The 19,634-nt window shown below is 37.3% G+C and overlaps 1 protein-coding gene across 1 annotated transcript in view; it reads right to left on the bottom strand.

Annotated features, from left to right (window-relative positions):
• LOC105034433 (acyl-CoA hydrolase 2) overlaps positions 1-19,634 on the bottom strand; it is a 100,397-nt gene that overhangs the window by 57,448 nt on the left and 23,315 nt on the right. The window lies entirely within an intron of this gene.

Genomic DNA, 19,634 nt, shown 5'->3' with positions numbered 1-19,634 from the left:
ATGGTCAAACATTCATCAGCAATAATAGTAACTCAGTTCACTGCAACAGAGTGTTCAGCAGTTCAGACTTTATAGAAAAGATTGCTATGGGAAAATTTGACAAGCAAGTCCAAAGGGAAAATGATGGTTTAGGCATGATGCCATGATCATTCTCCTTTTATTACATCAGAATCACTTGCTTGAAATTTAGACTCCTAACCTATATACAGTCCATCTTGCAGGAAAATAATCAATTTTATGCCTCCAAAAACATCTAAGGTGAGATACATGTACGTTCCTTGCTATCAGGGTGGCAAAAGTTGACCCGGGCCAAAAACGTGACCCGATCCAACCCAATTTGAGCTGGGTCTAGGTCAAGGATTTTTTTTTAGTTAGGGTCAAGTATGGGTCCAAGTCTTTGACACAAACTTTAAATGAGCTAGGTATGAGTCAAAACATGAACTGTTGTACCACCTCGAACCACTTGGTATAGTGCACACTGTACCATGCAGGGTTAGAACCGAACTCATGTTCAGGTTGGTACAGGTCCCATACTGCCCTGTACTTGCCCCCTGCTGCCCTGTACCAAGGCAACCAAGGTGCGTATTGACCCATATTGAGGTGCAAGAACCCATACCAAGATTTATCAAGATAAAAAGTGAGAAAAATGGTTGGATGTTTGTTTTGATATGAGGTGCATACCGTACTATACCAACCTGTACTGTACTGAACTAGTAATGTATACAATACCTAGTACCAAGATTACAAACCTTGGGTCAAAGCTTTGACCCAACTTGAGCCATGACACTAGACTCTATCTGTGTTGAAACAATTTAGATCAAGTTGAGTCATGATCTTAGGCAAGATTTTTTTTTTTTGAATGCCCAGTCCTTTCTTCACAATAGTCGTCTAAAAATTATTTTGGAAAATGAACCAGTAAACAACTGGATAGATTGGGTTTGATAGGTTGGGTTCATTAAGAATTAAGCCACAAAATATGTTAGGTTGGGATCAAATGGGTGATCCCAAATCACCTGCGGGTGGGTATCAGTCAAGGGCTCTTAACCCAATATCGAGTTGGGTGAGTAGGATAGACCTAACCCTATCTAACCAATGGGCACCCCTAGTTTCTATCATAGACAATTTACCCAACCATTTCCCATCCACACAAGCTCTTATAGGGGTGATTGGACAGCGGGGCGGGGTACCCATCCCATGCAAGGTTCGCAAACTCGGTACTGAAACCCATGCCAGTTGTTAGCCGATACCGGACTGTACTGTATTGACAATAAAAAAATCGAAAAAAATCCCATCCAATGGAAAAAAAAGAATGAAAGCCAAACCAAACTAGACTGAATCGGTACCGAACCATATCGAATCGGACCAAACTGTCCAGTTTCAAGCAATTCGGGCCAATACCATACCAAACCGACCGATTCGATCCGGTTCAGGCCATTTTCCAAAAATATGATCTGAACCGAACCGATTTTCCATCGGTATGGTACGGTACGAGGTGTACCGACTAGTTCAGACTGGTACGGAATACCATGATTTCATGTGTCGGGACATGACCATCTCGCTAACGTCCCAGCATCCCAATCGGGACACCTTGAAACATCCCCTATCCCAAATATAGGGATAGGGTGGGACGGCCATGCATCCATTCCATGAAAAAATCGGGATAACCTCATCCCATGGGATTTAAAACCTTATTATCACCAATGTATTTTTTTTTTTTACCACTTAACGTGCACGATTCAGCAGCATTACCATGTTATAAGCTACATTGCAATAAATGGCCCATAACCATCCAAGTGTGTGGCAAGCATTGGAATGACATGGTATGTATCATGGCAATGATAGCCCACTACACCAACACATGATACTTATCGACCAATATAAATATTAGTAAATGGCTTCCTAAGAATAATACCAAATGGTAAGACTAATACACCACATGGTCCCCCATATACATATTAACATGGATGACAGCTAGAACAAGATGATCTACAACCCTCAACAATCAACATAAGAGGAAAGGTTTACACTTTATAGCATGCATCTGAGAACAATTCGAAATCTCTAAAACCAAAACATAAGCATTTCAATCAAGGTTGGAAACATTCCAAAAATAATTGGTTTTACAATTTCAGCTAAAACTAACTTGTTAAGACAAATTTAATGTATATAACTGAAGGTCAAACTATTGAAAACCAAGGGCATAAAAAGAGGGGCTTCGTATGGTTTGTGATTTACCAAGAAGGCAAGGACCATACCGACAAATGGAACCAAAGGCATGCATTGATGTGAAAGGCAAACCCTTATTATGGCCTTTTTGCCTCTAAATCTGACTTTGGGTTCTTTTGCCTCTAAAATAACGTGAGAATTTCAAGTGAACTACTTCAGTCATGGTTTTCAATATATGCTGAATTGTAAAAATCTGTAATTTGTACTAAATTGGAAAATTAACTTTTATTCTTAAGGAATTTGAATTTTTAGGTATCTTTGTTGAATTCAAATGAGGTGGGTACTTCTTGATTGTCACGTAATTTCTTCAATAAATGGATGTACTACATATAAATAAGTCTACCTTGTTCAGTAATGGACTCAACCAACCATACTTGAAACCAAAGTTCTCAGAGCCGAAAGCGAGACCCATGCCAGTCGGCCGGCGTTACAAGTTGATAAGGATCCATACCGGACCGGACTGGCATGAATCGACATGACAGAGAAGGGCAGAGGGAGAAGAGAGGAAGGGGGGGAGAAGGAGAGGAAGAGAGGGAGATGGAGAAAGGGGGGAGAGGGAGAGGAAGAGAAGGCCTCTAACACCGTCCGAGCTCTTTTCGAGCTCGATAAAGCCAGAGGGAAGAAAAGAGAGGCGGAGAACTCATCGAATCACCGGAGGCCCTCGGAGGCCTTCGAACAAGTAGCGATGCCACCGCAAGCTCCGAGGGAGCGGAGAGCAGCTGAGGTCGGAGGAGGGCGGAGGTCGAATTCAAAACAAGGGGCCCTATTTCGATTTTTCTTTTTTTTTGGTTATAACAGATGAAGTCGGCAACGTAGTTGCCGACTTCACCTTATTTTTTTAAAAAAAATTGACTAAAGTCTACAAATGATTTGCCGACTTCAACAAAATTTTTTTTATAAAAAATAAGGCGAAGTCGGCAACTTGGTTGCAGACTTCACCCATTAAAAATCCAAGAAAACACGGAACAAGGACGAACCCCTATTCCGCATGGGAGGAGGGTGGAGGCTGTCCTTGGCTCGTCCGGCCTCGACCGCCCTCGACGCTCACTCGCCAGCCATCGGAGAAGTTGCATCAGCATTGGCATCCCTCCGATGATCCGATAACCTCAATCTTCCTGTCTCCCACTCTCTCTCCTTCCCTCCCTCCACCATTATCGAGCTTGATATAGCTCGATGGCCTCCGACAGCCTCCGACGGCCGTCAGAGGCCCTCTCTTGCTCTCCCTCTCCTCCCCTCTCTCTCTTCCTCTATTTTTTCTGCCGGAGGCCCTCTCTTGCTCTCCCTCTCCTCCCCCCTCTCTCTCTTCCTCTATTTCTTCTCCCTCCCTCTGAGACTCCATCGTGCCATTTTGTATGCCGGAACCGAACCAGTTTCCCACCGGTACAGTTCGGCATGGCCTGAACCATCCGGTTCAGGATGGTTCAAAAAATCCTGCTCGAAACCAACCTAATTAAGAGGGTGGAAACAACCAACCATTATGATAGATCTAGTAAACAGCTATACCAAGACTATGAATAAAGGAATGCTGAATAATGATTGGTTAAGGAGGGAAATGGAGGGGGTGAAGAAGCAGCAGAAGAAGCAGAAAAAGAAGCTAGATGCTAGGTTTTCTAGCTTCTAAAACCATTTTTTTGACTTTTTCTTTCTTATAGAAGCACTTTTTAGATGAGGCTACCAAACACTCCTGTGTTTTTTGCTTTGAAAGTCATAAAAACACTCTGTCTTTTGGATCGGTACCATAGCATCTTATTGTTAGGTATTGGATTGGAGCAACACTACTTATTGATAAAATCCATAATATTCAAGGATAGAAATGAGATAAATGATACAGGATTGACTTTGACCTCTTGCTCAAAATTTTTTGAAGACAAGAATGCATCCCAGAAAAGGCACGACAACTAACCGCATAAGCTTGGGCTGGGCCTACCTCCATCTCTAGAGGAGTTGTATGAGGTGGAAGCTCCATGTATGGTTTTGAACCCGAGTCTCATACAGCAACAAACTCCCATACTCATGGAAAAATACTTGCTGATATTTATTTAATTATGAGGTGAGGGACCACCTATTATTGCAAATAAGGGTTTAGGATCATGGGATCCTTTTCTATCAAACAAGAAGGTTTGCCTATTGCACAACATATACTTCCAAGTAACTGCTTTTAAAATCCAAGTTTCCAAGATTTTGTCTTGCATTTCCAACCTGTTTAGTAACATGGTCTAATTTGTGTCTAGATTTTTGACCTGCTTAATAAATAGGTCAGGTTCAAGTTAACCAATTTTTAATCTATCCTATATCCAACCCAACCAATATCTTGTCCAACTTAACCCGATTGCCACTCCTACTTGATCTATTGACAAATGTGTTGTTTGTGACCTCATCTAGGTTATCAACAAGGATAAGTGTGGACCCTCGGCCTGGCAATATGAGTAACCACACTCGATATTGACAAGGAACCCCTAACTCAGTGGTATATTTAGATCCTTGGCCAAGTGGAATGGTGGTGCACCTTGAGGATGTGAATGGCCTCATTTGCATTATTGACAAGGTTGACAAGTGGCCTCATCCAAATTATCAGCAAGGGTATAAATGGCCTTGCTTGCATTGTAGTAACAATATGAGTTTCCTTGAGAGTATAAATAAAATGTTCTAAGAAAATGTGAAACCATATTAAATATCAAAGTTTTTATGAAATATAAAAAATGTATCATGGTCATTTTACAATGTATTCTTCTGAATTGGACAATTCAATTTATGGTTTTTCATGAACTATTGAGCTCTTCTCTAAACCTAAGGTGGTGTTTGGTGACCCAAATGGGATCCGATCTTTATCTTAGAGTAATCTAATCCCCAGTGATCTAAGATCACCGTGTTTGGTATGCTAAATTCAGTGATTAAAGATTTTCTAGTATCCATGAGTAACCTATTGGTATTCCATAAAAATCTAAGATCACTGACCATATAAAACTAAAACTATCCCTAATATATTCCATAAAAATATATTTATCAATCATATAAAATATATTATAATAAATATTAATATATTTATTAATATATTTCATAAAAATATATTTATTAGTCCTATAAATTATTAATCCCATAGAGATATATCAATTATTATTATGGAATTAATATTTTATTTATACTTATAATATATTATTTTTTATACTAATATTTATTTTTAGTAGGAAAATAGGGCAAATAGAAATAATATATTAAATAATTTCATTATATAGATATAAAGTACAATAATATATTTCTACCATAATTTAAAATTATAATTAAATAATAATATGATAATAATATGATTAATAATACGTTATAATACAATATATATCATAAATAAAATCTATAATATCAATATAATATAATATCATATATACAATATTGATATAATATATAATGGTATATTGGTACACAAATTTTTTCTGCTGAACTGTGAGATAATTTTGTCCTCACATTTCAGCCCAAGATCACTATCCCGAGGTGATCTTGGATTCCCAACCTCAAAAACAGATATCCCATCACTAGATAGGGTAATAATTTGAGTGGGGGTGATTTAGAATCACTACTATGCAGGATCACCGTGATGCAACCAAATGCGGTGATCTTATCATCTCCACCCCTTTCACCCTAGATCTTGCGATGATCACCCCATACCAAATTCTCCTAGGGTTTTAAATTTTAATGTCTTATTGCTCATCAAATAATTTGATTTTTAGATTTCATTATAAAAACATTTCAGTGATCTATACTCCATCTTTTCATTGATGATTTGTTTTTGTGTTCAGTTTAAAAGCTTTGTTTTCAATAAACACTTAAATGCTTTGGACCATGAAAGATCTAAGATTGACATCTTGATACACTAATATACCATAATAATAAATAGACTAAATGGTAATGAAGCCATCGAGGAAGAACCACTTCTTTTTTGCAGTGGGGGCTTTCATCCACCAGCATGGACCACATGCAAGTGCTCACCGAACCGATTCACTTTTGCCTCTCCAAAGGAGCTGCTAGCGATCACAAGGTAGAACACTGCCATCATTCGATCATAGTTTTGAGAATTGGACAATAGTGAAATTTCTATCCATACCAATACTATAATATCAAATTGGGGGGAGATTGGAACTACAAATGAGTGCAGGCAGGTGAGGATGGATTTTCTCCAACAAAAATCAGATTACAGCATTCCCTAACTCAATGAACCATCTGGTTGCCTCATCAAATCCCCCTTCCCAGCAAATCAGGTAAGACTAGAAGGGATGGTAGGTCAGCGGTTTCATTCAACAATGGATAGAAAAGCATGCCAGCTGGCAGCATCAAATCATAGACTCTCAATACATTTATTACATAATATTTTTTATGCAATTAATGAGTGAAAGTTTCCCTTTCAAAATAAGTGAATTTTGAAGCAAATCCAGAAACATACTATTTCATAACTTAGACTAGACAAGGACATAGTGGCAAAATGTTAGCCTCTTATCCAAGGTTCACCGAACCGATACTAAAGGTCACATCAGCTGACTAGTTTAATACGGTATGGATCTTCTCCAGGGCATATCGAGAAAAGGAAAAGGAGGGAGAAAGAGAGAAAAGGAGAGAGGAAGTGGTGGAGAGGGAGAGGCAGAGGAAGGAAGGGAGGAAGAGGGAGAGCCAACCAAAAACCCTAGCGGCAAGAGGGAGAGGATGGAGGAAGGGAGAGGGCTGACAAAAACCCTAACCCTAACCCTAGCAAAGCACAAGAGAGGGAGAGAGGAAGGGATGCTTAACTATGACACCGGAAGGGTGGGGGGTTAATTGAACCATTGGAGTTTTTTAAACAAACCATCCTATTTGCCGAGCTGAGAGGATTTTCTTCATAGAGCTAGTGGGTTTTTAATTGAACTAGTGGAGGGTTTTAATGGTACCAGCCTATGTCCTACGTCAGCAGGGCAACTCGTCCCAGCTACTCATAACCCTTAGTTCAGTTTAGTACGTCCTAAACTGGATGGTTCGGGCGGTATGGTCAACCATGCTCTCATGCATGATGCGATGCTAGAGGAATCAGAAATTATTTCAAGGTCGACCCCTCACTTCCAATGCTTGAAATCCTTGCTGCAACACTAACAGATTGGGAGATAAAATAATTGAAAGGGACCCTTGAAAGACCCTTCAAATCCCCTTATAAAGCTCAATGCCTTTTGGACAAGCTTCTTACCTCAAAATTTAAAACCTCTCACCTAACCCTGTTGCTCCAAGAATTGATATTGATGATCACAAACCATTTGAGAGGACTACTAATGTGTTTCTTATCTTTGGAAGAATATTTTTATGATGTTTCAAGTAGTCTAAAAGATTGAGTTTAAAAAGTTTCATCAAGTGTGCCAAAATTGAAATTTTCTGCAAGTTGTAGAAGTTTTTGAAGCCTTTTGAGAGTGTCAAATTATTTTGAATGCATTTGAGAGCGTTTGGAAGTGTTCTAGTAAGTTTCGGACCTTAAATGCATGAAAAATTAGGTTGCAACAAAATGGGACGACCCATCTGGATCATCCCCTTTCATTGGGTAGCTGGCACGCTTCATTTTGGCTCATGGCACGCAGTGGGACGACCCACTTGAGACGACCCATGCAGTGGGACGACCCACCTGAGACGACCCCTGAGACCCTGAGACCAAAACAGAAAGCTGAACTTTCTATCTGGCCAAATGAGGCGTCCCATGGGACTTTCCAATCACAGTGGGACGACCCACCTAAGACGATCTATTTGGACGAGTTCGTAACGACTAGTTTTCAGCCCGTTTTTGGTGCATTTAATGCGCATTAAACACACTCCAGCAGCTCTAAATCAACTCTAAGACATTCTTAAGGGTAAATGGTGACTATAAATGCTCTCTTGAAGTGAAAAATCATAAGATTTTGCAAGCATTCAATTTCAAATCTGAAAAAAGCTCATTCAGCCCTAAAAGAGAGAAAAGAAGCATTTAATCACTTCACCAACTACTCTCCAGCAGCAATCAAGTGTGGAATTCTTTGAAAGTGTTCAGCAAAAGCTTCTTCTCCTTGAGTATTGTATTTCTATTGCATTTATTGTATCTATTTAAGAAAATTGTGTGCTGAATTTTTTATATCCTGTTTTTTTGAAATTGTTTTTGGGTTTTTGAGTTTTGGGGATTCCAAAACTCGGTTGGGTTGATCCGAACCTTGAATTGGATTGTTGAGGATTGACTTATTCCCGAAAAACAAATGTTCTTGCTTTGATAGCAAGAGTCGGAGGTATCCGACGTGGTGTAATCTTTTGAATCCATTTAGTGGATTGAATTCCTAAGTAGGAACTTGGAGAGTGGATGTAGGTACAAGGTTGGCACCGAACCACTATAAATTTTTTGTGTTTGTTGTGCTTGCCTCTCTTTACTTGTTCTTTGTACCTTATACTTGCAATCTTATCATTTGTATTTAAATTTATTTTTATTGAAAATCATCCCTCCATCGAAATATTTAGCATATTGTTTTAGTGCACTAATCTTTAAAATTTTAAACAGACTCAATTCACCCTCCTTCTTGGGCTCCATATCTAGGCAACAAGTGGTATCAGAATCCGGTGCTCTAGTTCTTGCTTGATTTAACCATCAAGAGCTAAAATCAATGACAGCCCAATTTGGCACATCCCCAACCGAGGGGCAATCCACAAACCGATCTCCACTTTTTAATGGATCAAACTACACCTATTAAAAAGCTCGGATGAGAATTTTCATTCAAGCACTTGACTATGACATGTGGAGTGTCATAGTAAATGGACCTCACACACCCACTAAATTGATTGATGGTGTGTCTCTCCCTAAGCTGAAAGGTGAATGGGATGAACTTGATAAGAAAATGGCTCAGCTCAATGCTAAAGCCATGAATATTTTATATTGTACTTTGGATGCTAATGAATTTAATCGCATTTCCACATGCAACTTAGCTAAAGAGATTTGGGATAGATTAGAAGTCACACACGAAGGCACAAACCAAATAAAAGAATCTAAGATCAATATGCTTGTGCACAACTATGAACTGTTTAAAATGAAACCTGAAGAATCAATAACTCAAATATTTACTCGTTTCACTGACATCATAAATGATTTAAAAAGTCTTGACAAATGTTATTCTAATAGTAATCTTGTGAGAAAAGTGCTCAGATCCTTACCAAGATCATAGGAGGCAAAAATCACTGCAATTCAAGAGGCCAAGAATTTGAATACACCACCATTGAAGGAGCTGTTTGGATCCCTTATGACTCACAAACTGATCATGAAGCAACATACTGAGGAGGAAACCAAAAGAAAGAAGACCATTGCTCTCAAGTCGACAGCTCAAGAAGAAGAAGACACAGAAAACTTAGACAATAGCGAGGAAGATGAGGACTTGGTCTTAATTATCAAAAATTTAGACGCTTCATGAGGAGAAAAAGACAAGGAACCAAGAGGAAGACCACCAGTCAAGTGGAGCGAGCAAAGAAAAAGAAAAGAAATAGCCCATCATCTACTATGAATATAAGAAGCCAGACCACTTCAGATCAGAATGCCCCCAGCTCAAAAAAGCCAAAAAAAGTTCAAGAAGAAAAAAGCCAATGATGGCTATATGGAGCGACAATGATGACTCCACCACTGATGAAGAATCTCATGAAGAAGCCAACCTGTGCCTTATGGCACATAAAAATGAGATAACATCCGAAACTCAAAATGAATTTACTTATGATGAACTGTTAGAAGCTTTTCATGAACTTTTGAATGACCTAAAAGAATTAGGAACAAAAAATAAAAATCTGAAATCAAAAAACCATGCATTAGCTAAGGAAAAAAAGAAGTTGATAAGAAAAATGAAGAATTACAACTAAAGAATCAGTCTCTAATAAAAGAAAAAGATGAACTTTTTAGTCAAATGTGAAACTCTTGTAAAAGAAAATCAAAAACTAAAGGAAGAGGTAACTAAGTTAAAACCTATAGCTAACAGATTTACACTAAGTTCAAACAAACATCAGATGATCATTGACAATCAAAAAGCTATATACGATAAAGTCGGACTTGGCTATAACACTCTAAAAAAGCAAAAATTTTGAAAAATATTTTTGTCAATACAACTACAAAAAAACTGCCAAATATTATTTGTTTTAAATATGGCAAGGTAGGGCATAAAGCCTATTCATATTTATCAAATAAATTTGATACTAGAAATATTAAGAAAATATGGGTTCCAAAAGAAACCTTTGTGACTAACTCCAAAGGACCCAAGTTAACTTGGGTACCTAAGGTTAAAAATTGATTTCATGTGTGCAGGTGTGCTTGCATCTCAAGTAACAAAACAGAAGTGGTATCTCGACAGTAGATGCTCAAGACACATGACTGATGATGAATCTCAATTCATCACATTGGAAGCCAAGAATGGAGGGATGATCACTTTTGGAGATAATGGCAAAGGAAAGATCATCGGTATTGGTAACCTTGGTATCACTCCCTCTACTTGTATTAAAAATGTATTACTTGTAGATGGTCTTAAGCATAATCTTTTAAGTATTAGTCAATTATGTGATAAAAGTTATAAAGTAGTTTTTGAATCATCTATGTGCATTGTAACTAGTCCCACAGATGTTAGCATTAGATTCATTAGACAGACATGGCAATGTATACATAATTGATTTGGATGATCTATTCTTACGAAATATGCAATGTCTTGTGGCCATGAATGCTAAAATTAATAAGACTAGTTGGCTTTGGCACCTATATTTGTACATATTAGTATGCACACACTTTCTAAAATCATTAAAAAGGATTTGATTTTTTGTTTGCCAAAAATTAATTTTGACAAAGATAAAATTTGTGATGCATGTCAATTGGTAAACAAACAAGAATTTTCTTTAAATCTAAAAATATTGTTTCAACTTCTAAACCTCTAGAACTCTTAAATATGGATTTATTTGATCCTACAAGGACAACTAGTCTAGAAAGAAAAAGATATGATTTTATAATTATTGATGATTTTTGCGTTTTACTTGAGTTTTGTTTTTAGCTTCTAAGGATGAAGTATTTTCTACATTCTCTAAATTTTGCCAAAAGATTTCGAATGAAAAAGATTTATCAATTATTTCTATTCGAAGTGACCATGGCACTGAATTTGAAAACAAAAATTTTAAAAATTTTGTGATGAAAAGGGATAGATCATAACTTCTCAGCACTTAAAATACCACAACAAAATGGAGTTGTTGAAAGAAAAAATAGTCCTAGAAGAAATGACCCATACCATGCTATATGAAAGCAAACTCCCAAAATATTTTTGGGCAGAGGTAATTAACACAGCATGTTACATTTTAAACCGTGCTTTAATAAGACTTATGTTAAAGAAAACACCTTATGAATTATGGAAAGGTAGAAAACCTAATATAGATTATTTTCATATTTTTGGTTGTCGGTATTTGTTTTGAATAATGACAAAGATAGCTTAGGTAAATTTGATGCTAAATCTGATGAAGCTATCTTTCTTGGCTATTCCACTTCTAGCAAAGCTTTTAGAGTATTCAATAAAAGAACACTAGTAGTGGAAGAATCAATTCATATTGTTTTTGATGAAACTAATGATCTTCCATCAAGGAAGAAAGAGGGTGCTGATGATGCAGGTATCATAGAAGATGGAATGAAAGAACTCACCCTCAATGACTCAAATGAGCAAAGCAAAGATCAATTGGATGAAAGCATCAATGATCAAAACATTCAAAAACAATCTCAAGACACAGATAATCTTCAAGAGAATGGAGGTATGTCCACAATCACCCTAAACAATTAATAATTGGTGATCCGACACAAGGAATAAGAACTAAATCTTCACTTAGAGATGTTTGTAATTATGTAGCTTTTGTTTCACATCTAGAACCTAAAACAATAGGTGAAGCTGAAAAGGACCATAACTGGATAATTGCCATGCAAGAAGAGCTAAACCAATTTGAAAGAAACAATGTATAGACACTAGTTGCGAGACCTAAAAATCACCCCATAATAGGAACTAAATGGGTATATAGGAACAAATTAGATGAAGATGGAAATATAATAAAAAACAAAGAAGATTAGTTGCTAAAGGATACAATCAACAAGAAGGAATTGATTTTGATGAAATATTTACTCCTATTGCTAGACTAGAAGCAATAAGAATGCTACTTGCTTTTGCTTGTTTTATGAACTTTAAATTATTTCAAATAGATGTTAAGAGTGCTTTTCTTAATGATTATATTGCTGAAGAAATATATGTAGAACAATCTCCTAGTTTTGAAAATCATAAATTTTCAGATCATGTGTTTAAGTTAAACAAAGCTTTATATGGATTAAAACAAGCTCCTAGGACATGGTATGAAAGATTAAGCAAGTTTTTATTAGAAAATGATTTTTCAAGAGAAAATATTGATACTACTCTTTTTATAAAAAGAAAAGACAAAAAAATTTTAGTTATACAGATATATGTTGATGACATTATATTTGGGTCTACTAATGAAGATTTATGTCAAGAGTTTGCCAAGCTCATGCAGGGGGAGTTCAAGATGAGCATGATGGGAGAACTCACTTTCTTCTTCGGACTCCAAATTAAACAAATGAAAGAAGGGATCTCCATCACCCAAAATAAGTATATAAGAGAACTATTAAAAAAATTTAGAATGGAGAGCTCAAAGATTGTAAGTATGTATACCTATGACCCCTTCCTGTAAAGTAGAAAAAGATGAGCATGGTAAAAATGTTGATTCAAAGCTCTATAGAGGCATGATAGGTTCTTTATTGTATCTAACTGCTAGTAGACTTGATATAATGCTCAGTGTATGCATGTGTACTAGATATCAATCTAATCCTAAGGAATCTCACTTAAATACTGTTAAGAGAATTTTTAGATACTTAAAAGGAACACAACCTAGATCTTTGATTTTCAAAATAATCTTCTATAGACTTAATAGGTTATTCAGATGCAGACTTTGCTGGATGTAAACTAGATTAGGAAAAGTACTAGTGGAACTTGCCAATTTCTAGGAGTAAACTTAATCTCTTGATTCAGCAAGAAGCAAAATTCAGTGGCATTGTCTACAGCCGAGGCCGAATACATTGCAGCTAGAAGTTATTGTGCTCAAATCTTGTGGATTAAGCAACAACTCATAGATTTTAGTATTGAACTTAAAAACATCCCCATAAAATGTGATAATACTAGTGCCATCAATTTGACCAAAAATTCAATTCAACACTCTAGGTCAAAACACATTGAAATTAGACATCATTTCATAAGAGAACATGTTCAAATTAATGATATAACACTTGAATACATAAACATTAAAAAATAACTAGCTGATATTTTCACCAAAGCATTAAATGAAAATAAATTTTGTAAAATTAGAAGAGAATTGGATATCTTAAATCCTTCTGCTTGAATTTCAATTATAATTTCGCTCCCAAAATCCTTCTAAAATCTCTTGACATCATTATCTTAATTTTGGAAGCCGTCTATCTTTTTTTTTAGATTTTTTCAAGATAATTAAAAATCATCAGTGCTATTCAGATACCTTTTCGAATTTTTTTTGTGGAAATACTCGATCAAAAATCATTTCAAAATTTATCTAGACTCTCAATGATCATCTCAACTCGATATGACCAAATTCAAATTTTTCTTCTCAATTTTTTCTCATTTTTAAATCTTTTTTTCATCGTCTAGATGGGACGACCCATGTGGGACATCCCAATTGATCGGGTAAACAGTTTTCATGTGAGCCGTCCCGAATCCTGTTCCATTAAAGGGGCCTCTGGGGCGTCTCAAATCCCAAAATCCTTCATCTCCCTCTCATCTCAAACCTAGGAATCTCCTTCTAGATCTCTCCAAACCTCAAAATCTCACAAAATCGTGGATCACTCTCCTCAAATTTTTTGATCTCATGGCTCACTCTCTTGATTTTCCCAAATTTCAAATCCTAACCCAAGAATCCGTGAGAAACTCTCCAAAATCATCTTCTACTCTTAGTTTCACTTCAATCCACATCATTCTCCACCTTCTTGACCATTATTCATCCTCTTCTTGGGACATGACCCCCTAAATGAGAATGCCACAAAAAAAGAAGTCGATTAGATCCTTGGAGGCAGAGGAAAAGAGGATAAAGGCAGCACATGAGCTGACCCAAGCATCTCCACCGGTCACTCCAAGTAAGATTCCCCTATCTGCAAGGAAAGTTGTTTTGGGTAGAAACGTAGACTTCAATTTTTTGAGACATAATGGTTTTTCTATTGGAGAAAAACTAATTAAGCAAGGGTGGAAGTCTTTCTTAAGTTTGTCTGAACCAGTGTATATTGATTTGATCAAGAAATTTTATTCAAATTTGGTTCTCTGATGGTGTTTTGAGGTCTACTGTAAAGGGAGTCCAAATTATCTTAAATGCAACTAGACTAGGAAGATTCCTTCAAATGTCTTATGAGGGTAGTTGCCTAGATGAGCTACCCAAAAAAGAAATTGGATTTAGAACTATTCTTGGGAGAGATGATGTGGAAGGTTTTCTGAAAATTAAAGCTAAAAATCTAAGTGTGGAGATGAGGCTGCTCCATCACATGGTGTCTAGGATTTTCTTCCCTAAAAGGAGAAGATATAATTTGATGACTGGTAAAGATATTTGTCTGATGCACCATATAGTTTCTGAGACTCTCCTGAACCTATCTTTCTTGATGATCGATGCCATAAGGGAAGCCTTGAACAGATCCAAGGCTCTCTTGCCATATGGCATGGCTCTCACTGTGATTTTTAGGGAGTCTGGAGTGAGTTTTGAGGGAGAGGTTGTTTGTAATCCGTCATACACCGACACCTACAACAACCACTCCCTTCGGTGCATGGGATTTGTCGGAGTTGATGACCGTTGGGCCAAGGGCCGTGCAGCTGCAGTTGATGAGGAGGATGATAAGGAGAATGTTAAGGGGGAGGGTCCATTTTCTCCTGTACCCAAGCCGAGTCTAGTTGATCACCATGTTTTAGAGTCTGAGACAAGACCTTCAGTCAAAGTACCCCCATTGAGCCGTATCGTACCGCACCTACTTTTAGCTTGGGGGATGTTGATATGGGACAGCTAGCTGAGAGAGTGGCAGAGATTTTATCTGTTCAGCTGCAGCGGTTTCAGGATCAGCTTCTTCAGCAGTCTCACCAGTTCCAGCAGCAGATTCTATAGCAGGTACAGCAGTAGATTCTACAACAGGTACAGCAGCAGCAGCCACAGTAGTTTCACCCAACTCCTTCGAGTGACTTCTCTGTTCCATCCTTGGATTCGTCCATTGTGCCACATATTTCCTCTTTGATGGAGCTCCTGTCTGACTTGAGTATTAGATTGGAGGGTGTGGAGAGCTTCCTTCTCAGATTCAGTGACAGGATTTTCGATATAGAGAGGGAGGTCAGACGGATTGTAGTCTCTCTCTGCTGGAGTAGGCACATCGACTTCTTCTATACCACAGATGGATGACCTGGCTCGAGAGATAGAGACTCCACAGCCAGCTTCATTCCTCTCTTGAGCTGCTTCAGACAGACATCAGAGACTCTAGAGACTTCATATCTGTTGATCTAGATGGGCTCCGACTTACTGTGAGGGAGATCTTGTCTCAGCTTGATTCCATCAGGACTCACTTCAGTCTAGACCCTCTACATCTAGTAGTCAGCCTTTGTTCAGCCTATTACTTTCCATCCTCCGATATCTTCCTCTCGGACCAGACCCTTCGATCGAGGACGAGGCTAATCATGTTTCACCTATCTTGATCTCGTGCTCGATGCCTAGTCTTACTGATTTTATCATTTTGTATTAGATTACTTAGTTATATTTTGTAGATTGGATGTATGAGAGCTTTATGCTCTTTATGACTCTTGTAATCTCTCTTTTTGTGTTAATGAATGAGGTTTTTATCATTTTATTTGGCTCATTTTTTTTTGGATGAATGAATGGATGAATGCCTATTATACTTGAATGAATGCACTATTACATTGATACCTGATATGCAATCATGAAAAATCTTACCTCTTTTAGTCTTTTTTTTATGATGTCAAAAAGGGGAAGAATGGTATCATAATAAGAAAGTAGTGTATCGTCTATCTATTTTTTTTTTAAATTTACATGCTCTTTTAAATTTTTTGCTCTGATACAGTATTTAGCACTGATACGCCTCTGATACGCCCATATTTTTTTTACTCTGATACATCTGTTTTTATCCTCATTTTGATACTATTTAAAAAATTGCTCTAATATGTCTATTTTTCTTGAGTGCTCTGGTATTTCTGATAATTTTATTTTTACATGAATGTCAAAATGCCTCGACACATTCGTTTTTGATTTTACAAAATGCTCCAATTTCTTCTCTTTTAATTCTTGTTCAAATGGTTTTATTCTTGCTTTAATATCAAAACAAGAAAAAGAGAAAGAAACATTCCTTTCACATTTATTACTCTGATACTAAAAACAAGGAAGAAAAGAACAAAATTCTTTTACAAACCATCTCTGGTTCGATAAAAAAAAAATTTCAAATTGAACACTCTTTATATAAGAAAGGAGAGATCTTTTTCAAAATGATCAAAATAATCTAATTCATACAAGAAAAGGAAAGGATTTTGATTGAATAAGAATAATTTTTTGAAATACACTGATACCTTCACAAATGAGTTTCAACAAAATAAATTGAAATATTAAAATTATTGAAAATATGTATCTTATGATTTTCTATAATTAATCTCTAGCATATTCTTATAAGTGCTTCACAAATCCAAATTCTTTGAGCTTTAAAGATATATTTTATGAACACTCAAATATTTTGTCATTATCAAAAAGGGGGAGATTGTTGCTTCAAGAATTGATTTTGATAATCACAAACCATTTGAGGGGACTACTAATGTATTTTTGTCTTTGAAAGAATATTTTTGTGATGTTTCAGGTAGTCCAAAAGATTGGGTTTGAAAAGCTTCATCAAGTGTGCCAAAATTGAAGTTTTCTACAAGTTGTAAAAATTTTCGAAGCCTTTTGAGAGTGTCAAATTGTTTTGAATGCATTTGAAAGCGTTTGGAAGTGTTCTGGTAAGTTTTGGACCTTAAATGCATGAAAAATTAGATTGCAACAAAATAGAGCGACCCATCTGGGTCATACCCTTTCATTGGATAGCCGGCACACTTCATTTTGGCTCATGACACGCAGTGGGACGACCCACTTGGGACGACCCATGCAGTGAGACGATCCACCTGGGACGACCCTTGAGACCCTGAGACCAAAACAGAAAGTTGAACTTTCTGTCTGGCCAAATGAGGTATCCCATGGGACTTTCCAGTCACAGTAGGACGACCCACCTGGGACGATCCATTCTGGGCGAGTTCGTAACAGTTAGTTTTCAACCCATTTTTTGTACATTTAATGCGCATTAAACACACTCCGACGGCTCTAAACCAACTCTAAGACATTCTCAAGGATAAATGATGACTATAAATGCTCTCTTGAAGTAAAAAATCATAAGGTTTTGCAAGCATTCAATTTCAAATCCGAGAAAGGCTCATTCAGCCCTAAAAGAGAGAAAAGAAGCATTTAATCACTTCACCAACTACTCTCCAGCAGCAATCAAGTGTGGAATTTTTTAAGGGTGTTCGGCAAAAGCTTCTTTCCTTGAGTATTGCATTTCTATTGCATTTATTATATCTATTTAAGGAGATTGTGTGCTGAATTTTCTATACCCCGTTTTTCTGAAATTGTTTTTGGGTTTGAGTTTTGGGGGTTTCCAAAACTCAGTTGGATTGATCTGAATCTTGAATCGGATTGTTGAAGGTTGACTTGTACCCAAAAAACAAATATTCTTGCTTGGATAGCAAGGGTCGGAGGTGTCCGACGTGGTATAATTTTTTGAATCCATTTAGTGGATTGAATTCCCAAGTAGGGACTTGGAGAGTGGATGTAGGTACAAGGTTAGCACCGAACCACTATAAATTTTTTGTGTTTGTTGTGCTTGTATCTCTTTACTTGTTCTTTGTGCCTTATACTTGCAATCTTATCATTTGCGTTTGAATTTATTTTTATTGCAAATCATCCCTCTCCACTTAAACACTTTAGCACATTGTTTTAGTGCACTAATCTTTAAAATTTTAAAAAGACCCAATTCACCCCCCATCTTGGGCTCCATATTTGGGCAACAAACCCCACCTAACACCTCATGTTTCTTTCACAAACCCACTCTCCCCCCTCCCCACAAACATAACTATCTTTATGGACAAGACTAACGGACCAAAATTAGCCTCAAAATTTCAGTAACCACCTTCTGCTCATAATTTTCACCTGCCATAGTCTCCAAACAGATCAATCCAAAAACAACCAAAATCAAACCTGTCCAGATTAGAACCACCAAAATCACAACCAAAATCAAACCTGTCCAGATCAGAACCACCAAGACCAACTACTACCCAATCCGAAATCACCCAGATCTGAGCAAAATCTCCAAGATTGACACCTGTCCAGGCCTGAAATCACCAAGATCTGCTCTGCCCAGACCAAAATCTCCCAGATCGGCACCTGTCTAGGTTGAAATCACCCAAAAACTCGACCTTACCCTGATTGGAAACACACCTGTAGCCTCTCTCCCTAGACTGGAAAGCTCTTTACAGCACTGGTAGCTACTGTTGGATGCTGAAAGCACTGCTGACTGTCGACGACCACCCCTTGGGTCGCCCTAGAAACCAGCGCAGCCTCTCCCTGGGCTACGCTCTATCTGCTATAGGTACGACACCCTTGGTCGCACTTAGTTCATAGATCTGATTGAAGGATAGAGAGGAAGAACAAGAAAGAGAGAGAATTAAGATTTTGATTTTTGCTATAAAAGATTTAGGATTTTGACTCTGATACCACATAGAGAAAAGCGAAAAAGAGAGAGAGTGTTTTGGAAGCCTTGACCCAATTGTAGTCAGATGCATCTATTATATACAGGTATGTGCTAGGTTTACAGTAATAGAAAAAGTACAATTATACCCTTAGACACAATCTACGTATTATTCTAGTACTAAGCCCCGGCCCACTATTCTAACATAAAATAATTTATTTAGCTAAATCTTCAAATCTAAGCACTTACAAAAAAAAAAAACTTGCTCACCCCATTGAGAAGATTCCATTCTTTGCCCCATTCTTTCTTTGCTTCCCCTCCTCTCTCTTTCTCTCGATCACTTCCTCTCTTCTCTCTAGCCCTTTGATGCTCATGAAGGATGTCGATCATCAAATCTAGCATATCCACCCTCAATGCTTCCTTGACAGGCCCCTCAATCATGCGGTAAAGGGGCTGTTGCTGGCAACGATGGTGGTGCACCTCCCACGATGGAGGTTATGGGTGCTAAGTGCTACTGAATAAGAATAATTAGGTTTTTGAGAAAAAAAGATATGATTAATTGCTTGGAGAA

Source organism: Elaeis guineensis, chromosome 11, assembly GCF_000442705.2.
Source record: "Elaeis guineensis isolate ETL-2024a chromosome 11, EG11, whole genome shotgun sequence".
Classification (NCBI taxonomy): Eukaryota; Viridiplantae; Streptophyta; class Magnoliopsida; order Arecales; family Arecaceae; genus Elaeis; species Elaeis guineensis.
This window is presented reverse-complemented; position numbering and strand designations above follow the sequence as displayed.